Raw genomic sequence first — 13,769 nt, 5'->3', positions numbered from 1 at the left:
TGGGGAAGTCAAGGAGAAGCTACTTACTAACTCTACTTTCTGACTCTGAGATCCCTGAGCTGTGAGAGAGTGACCTGACGGGCCTTCACAGGAAGCATGGTCCTCAGAGGACGGCCAGTTTTCCCCATTAAAGCAGAGAGGCAGGAGAGCACTGGGAAAAGAGTTTTAAGATGTGGGGACACTATCAAGCGCAGGACGAAAATTCCAGTGGACTTGGGGACAGTTTGGGCCAGGGTATGGCTGCTGACTGGAATGACTGGCCCAAGGAAAACAGGAAGGTGAGAGGGGATGGATGTAGACCAGACCCTCTCTGGGAGGGCTTGGGCACATAGTCCTCACAGAATTCCGCTGGAGCTGCAAGAAGTGCCATGTTCCCTTTCTTCACGGTCAGCTGTTGATGGCAGTTTCAGGTCATCGGCAGTGGCTGGCACAGCAGCAAATGAGCACCAGCGTTGTGGACATTATTTATTCTGTGGAAGGTGGTGGAGGGTGGGTATGTTCAGTCTGGCTTTCGACATTGGATTGATGCTCTCGTGATCTCAAGGTCAGTTGTCTCAAAGGTCTGTGTTGTGTGTCATCCATCAATAATTCTGTCTGGCCTGCCACATTTCTCTCCAGCATTCCCCCGGTCTCCATCTCCCTACCACCTAGAGCGTCTGGGCAGCCATCTTCTCTTGTCTGTCTGGTTACCGTAACTTCCTAATTCTCCTCTCCGCTTCCTCTTTACTCTTCCATCTTGCTCTCGTCCAATGTATTGTCACACTGTAGCCAAAGCGATCGTCCTTAAAGTGACCATCTGATCACAGGATTCCCTGCTTAGAACATTTGGGTGTCCTCGCTCGCCACTCTGCCTTGATCTCTGGACAAAGTCTAAAGTCACAACGTTGTTTATAAGGCCCTTCATAGTCTGAGTACTCAGGATTCTTTGCTGCAGCCAAGAAAAACCAATTCATGCTAACAAGCAGAAAAGAATTTTTTTGGAAAGATATCAGGCAACTCGCAGAATTGTCAGAGAGGTTAAGGAATGAGGCTTGGAAAAACAAAAGAAGCCCAGGGAGTAAGACACAGTCAAAATCACACCTCAGCAACAATCTGTCTAAATTATGGAGAGCAACCCTCCCGGTTTGCTCTGGATTAGGGAGTTCCCAGGATGAGGGATTTTTAATTATAAAACCAGGAAAGTCCCGGGCAAGCCTGGGAAAGTTGGTCACCTTACTTAGTCTGCTGCTACTGGTATCACCTGCCCTTGCCTTGATAGCTGTCATCTTGGCATTGAACTCTTGCTGCCACAGGGCTGTACTCTGTGGTTTCTGGCACTTTCTTCCTTGCCACTGGACACTAGTTTCTACCACAGACCCCGTGTCCAATTTCTAGCCATCCTGCCCTTCTTTTTCTCCATCCAGAGTCAAAGTCCCAGATGGGAACATGAGCTGACTAGGTTGAGGTCAGTACATGTTCCGGCTTCCAGGGAGCCTAAAGACAGGGTATGTGCTGTCCGTAAGCTTCCTCCCGCCGATGTTGGGATTCTTGTAAAATGGAAAGGGTGTTCAGATGCCAGGCAGCCAAAAATGACAAGTGTCCAAGACACTTCTCCTTCTTTTGCCCTCCTCGCTTGCACATTGTGCCCCAGGTACATTTACCGACTTTCAAGACACTGGCAGGTATCATGATCTCTCTTACCTCTAGGCCCCTTTTCTTTTCCTGAAAGGGCCTTTCCTACCATCCTCTTAGCCTAGCCACCCCTCTCTCCAGGCTGCCTTCCTTAATCCTTGGTGTATTCGTTTGCTAGGGCTGCAAGAACAAAATAGCACAACCTGGGTGGTTTAAACTACAGAAATGGATTTTCTCACAGTGCTGGAGGCTGGAAGTCCATGATCGAAGTGCCCATAGGGTTGGTTTCTGCTGCTGCTGTCCTTGTTTTGCAGATGGCTGCCCCTGGCTGCGGCTTCACAGGGATGTCCCTCTGTGCACGGGAAACCCCTGGTCTCTCTCTGTGGGTCCTAATCTCTTCTTACAAGGACTAGACTAAGACCCACCCTAAAGGCTTCATTGTAACCCACTTACCTCTTTAGCCAGATACAGTCACATTCTAAAGCACTAGGGGTTAGGGCTTGAATATATGAATTTGAGGGGACATAGCTCCCTCCATAACACCTAGCTCATGTTAGGTCCTGTGCATGCCTGGAGTATGTTGACCTTCCACTATGAGTACACACAGCACAATTTTATAGTTATTACTCATTTGTAAAAGTTTACCCAAGTCCTGCTAACCACTGGGTTTCCACTCCAGTATGACACAACTTGATTTCTCTAATAAGTAATTTAGACACTGTGAAAACCTTTCCCCTAAGCTTCCCAGAAAAATACCATGAAATGCATTCATTGTCTGTTACATATTTTTTTTTGTCTGTTACATATTTAAAAGTATCATGATTCTTTTCTACCTAAAAGTGAAAAGCAAATTAGCTTGAAAATACAGAGTGACAAATTTTTTCTCATCTTTAAAATAACAAACCAGTTATAATACTTTTTCTACTTATTGGGAGGATAATCACCACTCAATATTGTGAAAATATGATCACTGAAGTTCCAACCTTCTTTTCTTTTACTGTTTGTATGACACAGCACCAATTTATACTCCTACCTGGATGTTTCTCAGGGGCTCACTTTGTGTTGAAAAGTGCAAGAAAGACTGAATAGCCCTAATTTGCATATTCTACATCAAATATATTGTACTCTCCCCTTTTAGAGCTACTTAAAAGAGATTCATATTTCTTAATATAAAAACAAAAAAACAAAAAAACAAAAAACACTGTTTTTCTAACTGGCACCAATCCGGTCTGGAGAAGTCATCATCTTGGCCTTTGGAAGGATCTCTAGATACCAAATTGTAGACAGACCCCATACTCACAGTTTAACAGAAGTATCGTACTTTGTGCTTAAAGCTGTAAGATCTCTTACTTGCAAGTTACAAATTAACTTTAGCCTGCCAATAATTTCAATCTGTCTAAAATAAATGGATGTTGGATTATAAATTACCCTAATGAAAGAGTCCCATTCCATTCACAACACAAAACCTACAGTCATTAACAAGTTGAAATTAATGTGTAACACACAAGGAGGCATGAGGTATTTCAAGTTGTGCCCACACTAATGGTAGCACTGGGGGATGTGATAGTGTGGGTATCATAAATGGCAGCATGAACAAAGCACAGTTCAAGTAAGAGACTCTAATTTATAACTAGGGAGCGCTCACTAAAGTCCAACCATTAATTTTGTACTATGTTGTTTGCCGAAGAGGGATCAGCCAAATAAATAATGACTGAACATTATCATGACTGATGACTTTCCAAGGATGAAAAAGGCAAGCTCTTGGCCTTCTAATGGTAAAGTAACCCAACTCAAAGGCACACATAAAAATAATATTAATAACACTGGCTGCATATCACTCAAGTATGCTACTCATGCAGCTGGTATAAAGCATTTGTTTGCTTTTGCCGCTTTCCCTTTTAAATCAATCTCTCTCTCTCTCTCTCTCTCTCTCTCTCTCTCTCTCTCTCTGGTCTTGGGTCATTCTTTCTGCTTTAAGTCTAACTCTAAAATCTCATGCCTACCAACAATTCTTAATGTATACAACAAACAAGAGCCTAATAATTGAGTTCACTGATGTGGCTCCAAGGATGAGACTCAGAGAACTAGGTGTCTATTAAGAAAGAAGAGTGTCTCGGGGCACCTGGGTGGCTCAGTCGGTTGGGTGTCTGGCTCTTGATTTCAGCTCAGGTTATGATTTCAGGTTTGGTGAGACTGAGCCCCGTATTGGGCTCTGCGCTGACAGTGCAGGGACTGCTTGGGATTCTTTCTCTCTCTCTCTCTCTCTCTCAAAACGAAAACAGAAACATTTTTAAAAAATTAAAAAAGTAAAAGAAAGCAGAGTCTCTGAGGCGTGGAGATATCCAGGCTAACTGGCTAAGTGTCGTGTAAGCAGATTTCTGTGTGTTGTCAGAAGGCAGTCTTTACTCTGGGTGTGAAGTGCTTGTTTCAGGGTAGTGGTGCCTCAGTTGTCCTTGCTGCTCCAGGATTATGGAATCCCAGCTGTCATTTTATTACTATTACTTTTTTTATTTTTTAAATGTTTATTTATTTTTGAGAGAGAGGGACAGAGTGTGAGAGGGGGAGGAGTAGAGAGAGAGGGAGACACAGTCTCTGCGCTGTCAGCTCAAACCCGTGAACGGCTAGATCGTGACCTGAGCCAAGTTAGTCACTTAACCGACTGAGCCACCCAGGTGCCCCCTCAGCTGTCATTTTAAAAGAAATCAAGTCTGCATTTTGCCTCCAACCCCTCAGGTGGTATCACCATCGTCACCATCATCATCATACTAATGTATCATTGTAAGCTTCTGGACATGGGGGCCATGCCTTATATTTCTTGGCATCCTCCATGGATGTGTAGAATAAATTTGATTTTCATCTTAGCTTTTTCAACTATAAAAAGAAAATTGAAAGGTTTTCAAAAATATTCAAATAAAAAATTTTACTTGTAGGGGATTGCAGACAACTCAAAATTTCTGGACCTGAACACTCTTTTTTTTTTTTTTTAATTTTTTTTTTTTTTTTTTTTTTACATCCAAGCTAGTTAGCATATAGTGCAACGATGATTTCAGAAGTAGATTCCTTAATGCCCCTTACCCATAGCCCATCCCGCCTCCCACAACCCTTCAATGACCCTGTTTGTTCTCTATATTTAAGAGTATCTCATGTTTTGTCTCCCTTCCTGTTTTTATATTATTTTTGCTTCCCTTATGTTCATCTGTTTTGTATCTTAAAGTCCTCATATGAGTGAAGTCATATAGTATTTGTCTTTCTCTGACTAATTTCGCTTAGCATAATACCCTCCAGTTCCATCCATGTAGTTGCAAGTGGCAAGATTTCATTCTTTTTGATTGCCGAGTAATACTCCATGGTATATATATCTGATATCACATCTTCTTTATCCATTCATCCATCGATGGACATTTGGGCTCTTTCCATACTTTGGCTACTGTTGATAGTGCTGCTATACACATGGGGGTTCCTGTGTCCCTTTGAAACAGCACACCTGTATCCCTTGGATAAATACCTAGTAGTGCAATTGCTGGGTAATAGGTTAGTTATATTTTTAGTTTTTTGAGGAACCTCCATCCTGTTTTCCAGAGTGGCTGCACCAGCTTGCATTGCCACCAACAATGCAAAAGAGATCCTCTTTTTCCGCATCCTCGCCAACATCTGCTATTGCCTAAGTTGTTAATGTTAGCCATTCTGACAGGCGTGAGGTGGTATCTCATTGTGGTTTTGATTTGTATTTCCCTGATGATGAGTGATGTGGAGCATTTTTTCATGTTTTGGTTGGCCATCTGGATATCTTCTTTGGAGAAGTATCTATTCATGTCTTTTGCCCATTTCTTCACTGGATTTTTTGTTTTTCGGTGTTGAGAAGTTCTTTATAAATTTTGGATACTAGCCCTTTATCTGTTATGTCATTTGCAAATATCTTCTCCCATTCTGTCAATTGTCTTATAGGTTTGCTGATTGTTTCCTTCACTGTGCAGAAGCTTTTTATTTTGATGAGGTCCCGATTGTTTATTTTTGCTTTTGTTTCCCTTGCCTCTGGAGATGTGTCGAGTAAGAAGTTGCTGTGGCCCAGGTCAAAGAGGTTTTTGCCTGCTTTCACCTTGAGGATTTTGATGGCTTCCTGTCTTACATTTAGGCCTTTCATCCATTTTGAGTTTAGTTTTGTGCATGGTGTAAGAAAGTGGTCCAGGTTCATTCTTCTGCATGTTGCTGTCCAGTTTTCCCAGCACCACTTGCTGAAGAGACTGTCTTTATTCCATTGGATATTCTTTCCTGCTTTGTCAAAGATTAGTTGGCCATACGTTTGTGGGTCCATTTCTGGGTTCTCTATTCTGTTCCATTGATGTGTCTGTTTTTATACCACACTGTCTTGATGATTACAGCTTTGTAATACAGCTTGAAGTCTGGAATTGTGATGCCTCCAGCTTTGGTTTTCTTTTTCAAGATTGCTTTGGCTATTTGGGTCTTTTCTGGTTCCATACAAATGTTAGGATTGTTTGTTCTAGCTCTGTGAAAAATGCTGGTGCTACTTTGATAGATATTGCATTGAATATGTAGATTGCTTTGGGTAGTATTGACATTTTAACAATATTTGTTCTTCGTATCCAGGAGCATGGAATACTCTTCCATTTTTTTGTGCCTTCTTCAATTTCTTTTATAAGCTTTCTTTAGTTTTCAATGTAAATTTGATGATATTCTTATGGGGGCTCACTTGTATGTAACAAGTTTTTCTCTTGCTGCTTTCAAGATTCTCTCCTTGTCTTTAACTTCTGGCATTTTAGTTGTATTTTGTCTTGGTGTGTGTCTCTTTGGATTCCTCTTATTTAGAACTCTTTGGGCTTTCTGAATCTAAATGTCCATTTCTTTCCTCAGGTAAGGAAGTTTTCAACCATTATTTCTTCAGTTTTCTTCCCCTTCCTCTCTATTCTCCTTCTGGAATTCCTCTAATGTATAGGAATGCAGCCTGCTTGGTGTTGTCTCATGAGTCCCTTACACTATCTTTACTCTTTGTTCATCCTTTTTTTTTTTTTTTTTTTTTCATTTTGCTCCTCCGATTGGGTAGGTTCCCCTGCCTTGTCTTTGAGTTCACTGATCCTTTCTTCTGCTTCACCTAGTCTACTGTTGAACCCCTCTAGGGTATTTTTTTCAGTTCAGCTACTGTATTCTTCCGTCCTGTGACTTCTGTTTGGAACTTTATTATATTTTCTATTTCTTCAATATGAAGTTCTCACTGTGTTCATTTGTTCTCCCAGGTTCAATGAGCATCTTTATGGACATTGTTTTGAACTTTTTATCAGGTATTACTTACCTCTGTTTCATTAATGCTTTTGTTCTGACATTTTATCTTTTTCTTCCCTTGGAACATATTCCTGTGTCTTCATTTTGCTTGACCTTCTGTGTTGGTTTCAATCAAGTAGTTGAAACAGCCACTCTTTCCATCTTGAAAGGTAGGCTTTGTGGAGGAGCTACAAGTTATTGTTCAACCCTGCTCTGTTTGATCTTGGTTGTCTCTCAAACCTTCATGATTTTCCAAGAACCCATTATATTCTTAACAGCCCAGTATTTGAGGGTGTGCCAAGACCAGTCAGTGTCCTCAAGGTGGGGAGGTCTCAATAGGTACCTGGATTCGGGCTGATTGGAAGCCAGACACTCAGGCAGCAGCTTTTAAAGAATGCAAATATATACAGTCCTGTGGGACTGCAAGCATAAACCTGACTGGCTTTCAGAGCCAGATGATCTGGGGGGTGTCTCCTGGGTGGCAGTCACAATAATCGGGACTCTGGATGAATGGACAAGCTCCTTCTGGGAGATACCAATGAGCTATAGTGGGACAGAGGGAGAATGTAAAGATGATGTCCCCTGGCCTGTGTCCCCCAGGAGCAACGCCATAGTCTCTAGATGTGTGCCAAACAGGAAGCCTGCCCCTAACTTCAGGCCCCATGACTAGCAAGCAGTTTCTTTTTCACAGAAAGCCTGGGGGTATGTTTCAATCTGCTGTTCATTCAGCTTCCTGTGGCCAGCCTGCCAAGAACAGTGTCTCTGATTGTTATAGTCCCTTGGGACCCAGGATTGGAAAGCCTTTGTGTCACCAGATCCAGGCAATCCAGGGGTATCCCTGGGGCAGCAGCCTTAAATATTGGGGCACCAGATAACGGCCACGTATAAGAGTTTCCCTCTAAGAGTTGCTGGTGCTCTGGTTACGGCAAAGGGAGAATAGGAAGAATGTGCCCACTTTCTAGGGTCTCAAGAAAAGTTAGACAGCCCTTAAATTTGTGTTTAACTAGAAGCCTGTGCCTCAGCTAGAAGGCTACTTTCCTTTTTTTTTTTTTTAATGTTTATTTTTGAGAGAGAGAGAGAGAGAGAGAGAGAGAGAATGGGGGAGGGGCAGGGGGGAGCATGAGCAGGAGAGGGGCAGAGAAAGGGAGACACAGAATCCGAAGCAGGCTCCAGACTCTGGGTTGTCAGCCCAGAGAATAATGCGAGGCTCAAACTCATGAACCATGAGATCATGACCTGAGTCAAAGTCAGATGCTTAACCCACACAGCCACCCAGGCGCCCCAGGCTACTTTCACAGGACTGAGCTCCTGGGTCTGCTGTTTCTTGCTGTTTAAAAGCTCTTTCTCCATTGGCTAAAGTCCCATGGAACCTGAGAGCATAAACTTGGAGCCTGTGTGATATAGAGATGTCCCTGGCAGCAGCCATAAAAATCAGGGCACTAATCAAAGGTATAGGCTCCTTTCTGGAATGCCAGTGAACGGAAAAGAGGCTGAAGGAGAGTGCAAAGATTGTGTCCACTGGCCTCTGATCCCTGAGAGGCCCTCTGTAGGCCAGGCCCTGTAAGTGCACCAACCCAAAAGCTTGCCCTGCGGGCCAGAGCTCCTGGATGTGCAAATAGGCCTCTTTCTCAGAAAGACTGGTGTGGTTCTGTTATCTGTGCAGTGCCCTGTGAGCGGTAGTCTGCCATGAAGTGTCTCTGTAATTGTTACAGTCCCATGGGACCAATGAATGCAAGGCCCCCTTGGCCTCCAGAGCCAGGCAGATCGACGGGTGTCCCCTGGGTGGCGGCTGTAAAAACGAGGTCTCCACATGTGAGTTAGAAAAGGGGAAAGAAAGGAAAAGAAAAAGAAGAAGGAGGAAAAAGAAGATTAAAGGCGCCTCCCGGCTGTCTCAAAGCAGAGGGAGAATGTGCAAGGTGGTGCTCACCAGCGTCTGGCCCTGGAGAGTATCCAGCAGGCCTCTGCTCCGCAGGCCAATGCTTTACAATGAAGAAATAGGTCTCTTTCACATGGAGTCTGGGCACTTTTCAAAGGGCTGCTTTTGTGTTGGGCCTGGGGACGGGTAAGTCTGTGGGTGGGCCTTCAAGGGCTGTTCCTCAGTTCCCACAGGCCTGTGGCTCTCCTGGGCAAAGGCCTCATTTGTCTTCAAGGCCAGATGCTTTGGGGATTCATCTCTAAGGTGCTGGTTTTAAAAGTCAGGGTGCCCAGTGTGGGTGAAAACCCATCACTCCTCAGGGGAGTTCCCTCCCGATTGTGGGCAGCTACACAGGGGAGGGATTGACGGCACAGAAGTCTCTGAGCCTTCCTATCCACTTCGATGTGGTTTCTGTCGCGTTTGCCTGGTGTGAAGGGGTCACTCCATCGGTTTTTAGGTTTTTCTCGGAGGAAATGGTTCCACACGTAGCCGTAGATCCAGTATGTCCGTGAGAGGAGGTAAATTCGGGATGTTCCTACATCGCCATCTTGAACCAGAACCTCAAATATTATTTTATATTAATGCAAATATGGATATATTGTAAAACAATGTAAATGATTATACTTTCTTAAGAAAGCGCTCCAAACTCCAATGAAACGTTAAGTTTGGAGGAGGTGTCTTCTCTGACCCAAGAAAGCGTCTTCATTCTCTGCCATGGGGGTTCTTTGGTGAGAACAGTGGAGACATGTTGGCCATAGAAAGCTTACCTGCCTGAGTTAGGGATCCTGGCTTCCGCTTCCAGCACTGCTACGGAGCAGCTGTGTAACTCTGGGCAAGTGCCTTTCTTCTCTAGGACTGCATCTTGTCCCTTGTAAAAGGAGGAGCTGGCCTTGGCCTCTCCTAGCACTAACTGCTTCTGGGCTCCTATCTTATCCGACTTCTTTTCACGTGTCACAAGGATGACTCTATTTCAGCTTGTTATTGCCAGCTAGTTGGACCGACGTTCACTTTGAAAGGAATTTTCACTATTGTTTAGAAGAACTTCTTAAGTATTAATCTATATCTTTCTTCGGGTTCAAAAGTAAAATTCCCCTTTATACAGACCTCTCACTTTCAAGAACCAGTAGAGCGCCCTAGATTTAGAGTAATAAATCTGTATTCAGTGTTACAGGTGATTACTGATTAAACAGGGGAGTGGGGCAGAGAAAGAGAAGAAGTGGAAAAATACTGTCAGAAACACTGAAAGAACTTTTACGGATGGAAACTAGTAAAAGGTGACCTGAAGTCTACTCTGCTGCCTACGTAGTCTTGCCTGTGCCTGGAGCGAAGGGGGGCCAAATGGAAGGGTTTCTTTAGAAACCAGCACACTCCTGCCCTTTCATGAGCCCCAGACACTGCGCTGTTGTTACAGCCGTGGCTTTCGTGCCCCACGAAAGCCGACTTCTAAAAGGGCCATTTGTGCAGGATATGTGCAAAGTAAATTTCCATCACTTTGGCTTTCCTTTCTCTGCTTTCAGAACTTGCTTACGAAAAGCCTGATTTCCTAGTATAACATGTCAATTTTTCCTACTTGCTTGGATCAGTAATCCAATCAGTTTCATAATAACAGATGTGAATCTAGCTTTTCCACTCAAAAGTAGGATCAGTGAAGGCTGGAATACGTTTTGAAAAAAAACCCGATAACCCTCATGCAATCCAAAGTAAACTCCTAGTCATTCATCATCCAGAACCACACACACACACACACACACACACACACACACACACACGCACACACGGAACACTCAAGTAACCAAACTTTTAGAATATTTTACACAGATATTTGATGACACTAAACAGTGAAACTAAGTGCATTATCTTGTCAGCATCATATATTTTTATTGATCTGCATCTGCTATATATAGTATCTACTTATAACATGTTCATTCATTCATTCATTCATTCATAGCGGTTTCACAAACGGATAAGCCAGAAATAAAGCATTTCTGGCAGAAGGAAGATCATGTATAAGCTGCACTGTCTAGTAGGGCAACAATTAGCCACAGGTGACTATTTAAGATGAAATTTAAACTAAAATGAAAAAAAACCTGAAAAAAATAAAGTAATTAAAATCAAAATGAAAATTCAGGGGTGCCTGGGTGGCTCAGTCGGTTAAGCATCCGACTCTTGATTTCAGCTCAGGTCATGATCTTACAGTCCATGAGATCCAGCCCCACGTTGGGCTCTGTGCTGACAGTGCAGAGCCTGCTTGGGATTCTCTCTCTCCGTCTCTCTGGCCTTCCCCCAGTCGTGCTTGCTCTCGTGCACACAAGCTCTCTCACTCTCTCAAAATAAATAAATACATTTAAAAGCTCTCTCACTCTCTCAAAATAAAAAAATACATTTAAAAAACAAAAACGAAAATGCAGTTCCTTAGTCTCACTAACCACCCTCCGAGTACTCAACAGCCAGACACGGCTGGTGACTGCTGTGTTGGAGAGGACACAGGGAGACCATTCCAGCATCACAGGAAGTTCTATTAGACAGCACTGGGAGGGTAGAGAGAATATTAAAATCACCTGATTGCACCATTTAAAAATAATTTTGAATAAACTCTATTTGCTCGTGAGCCCCAAGCATGGTCCAAAGAACATTAGTGACCTGCTAGTGTTTTCTAAACTCTTCTAACTATCTATACAGATATACAATATATAATACATACACAACGCAGAACACTGAGGAACGGATTTGTTTCATTGACACGTGCTCTGCAAAACTCTCCTTAGGAAGAACTAGAGGTCCCCTCACTGACACGTTGTTAGTCCTCCCATTCCTTTGGTTTGTGTTTGGGTGAGTTTAATGCTACCGGAAAGTGAGAGTGGCTTAGAAAGATGGGAGGTTTTGTCTTTCCGACGTGGCTTGTATATAAAATTGCTGAACTGGGCCAAGAGGCCAAGAGAATCTTTCTTTTTCATGTAAATGTGGCTCTATCCCTAACGACTTTGACCCTGAGGCCCCAACAAAGAAAATCAAGGGTCACTTGGGGTGGAGATCTTAATTGTCCTGTTTGCTTAAGGCTGCATGCTTGTTGATTTAGGCTCTTGTGCTTGGCATGCTTTTCAAATCAAGGATCTCCACCGCCCATTCTCTTGTTCTGCTTCCTACCACTCCAGAATCCTAAGGCTAGACAAAGATAAAGTCCATGAGTGACATCTTCTCTGAGTGAGTTCAGAAATCATTTGGAGAGAAGCCACATTTAATTATAACAGTGATGAAATCCTTAGTTTCTGACAAGGAGCTACAAGCTATTAGGACACAATTATATTCAAGCACATGAATTTCCTTAGACAATATTATTCTCATCACAACCTCTGCCACATATGGTTGTATAGGTTGTGCATTGCACAATGGAGACACATCTAAGGAAGTGTTATTTACATTATGGATATCATAGATTTGGTACGTATAACAATGATAAAAACAATTTTCCAGAAGATGGCAGTAAAGTATCTTATCTCAAAATCAATACAGTATGATTATTTTCAGCAGATGGGAAATATAAGTGTCTTGAGGAAGAAGTGCTTGTTGAAAATGCATGGAAAGGCATGACTTTGATTATCACTTGCTCTAGGTCCTGTATAAAATCAAATCTCTGTTATTAGTGAAAGTGAACCAGTGCAGTTTAACAGGTAAAGAAAAGGAAAATGAATTATCAATGTTAGGTACTGAAGTTCCAGCTTCCAAAATGCTGACTCTTTGTTAAAATAATAATATCAAGATGGGGGCGCCTGGGTGGCTCAGTCAGTTAAGTGTCCGACTTCAGCTCAGGTCACAATCTCGTGGTCCGTGAGTTCGAGCCCCGCATCGGGCTCTGGGCTGATGGCTCAGAGCCTGGAGCCTGCTTCCGATTCTGTGTCTCCCTCTCTCTCTGCGCCGCCCCCATTCATGCTCTGTCTCTCTCTGTCTCAAAAATAAATAAACGTTAAAAATATTAAAAAAAAATAATACCAAGATGGGACACCTGGGTGACTCAGTCGGTTAGGCATCTGACTCTTGATTTTTGGCTCAGGTCATGATCTCATGGTTGGTGAGATCAAACCCCATATTGGGCTCTGTGCTGATAGCATGGAGCCTGCTTGAAATTTCTCTCTCTCTACCTCTCTCTCCCCGTCTCCTGCTCATGCCCTCTCTCTCAAAATAAATAAACATTAAAAAAATAGTATCAATATATTATATGAGATATATAGTATAAATAATATACACCTCCTGGGAGTGTGGGTACAAATATGATTAATGTAAATAAATAGGAACTCTTCCATTTTGAGGAACATCTGTCTCCCCAAAAGTGTCCCCAACATATACAGTCTTTAGTCTTTGGTTCTGCAAAAGAAAATTAATCAAAACTATTGTGATATTAAGGAGGAAAAGGCAGCACAGGAAAAAAAGTTCCTGATTCACTTTGTGGTGTGTTTAAATCTTTTTGCTGTCATTCAGAACTATGGTCTTTTTGGATAACAGTGAATGATCATGAAACCCCTATTTCTTGTGGAGCAGTTTTATCGTGAACTGTGAGATCACCCAGGTACCCCTAAAAAAGAACAGGAAAGAAAATGGGGAGAATGGTGTGTTTTTTCTCTCGCTTTTGGAAATAGGCAGAAGAGAGCTTTTAGAAGCATAATTAAAGAGTATACCTATTAAGTGCTTAGTAAGGAAAACTGGGGCATAGTCCTTAACCTGAAGAAGCTTACAATTTAGCAGAAGACTAAACATTAAGCATCACTTAACACAGTGGATTGTACAATAAAAAACAGAGTGAATGAATGACTAAAAGTTACTGTAATGCTCACAGTAAGCTCAGTTTGTTCAGAGAAAAGAGCAGTCATCCCTCACGGGGGGGAAGCAGTCATAGCTTCAAAAGGAAGTGCGCACTGGCTTTGTAAAAGAAGAAGAAATTTTGGATAATTTGGGGGGTCCTTATCTGTCTTGTTCA

Source organism: Herpailurus yagouaroundi, unplaced genomic scaffold, assembly GCF_014898765.1.
Source record: "Herpailurus yagouaroundi ecotype Mexico unplaced genomic scaffold, PumYag 197, whole genome shotgun sequence".
NCBI lineage: Eukaryota > Metazoa > Chordata > Mammalia > Carnivora > Felidae > Herpailurus > Herpailurus yagouaroundi.
The sequence above is the reverse complement of the archived record's forward strand: the minus strand, read 5'-3'. Positions refer to the sequence as shown.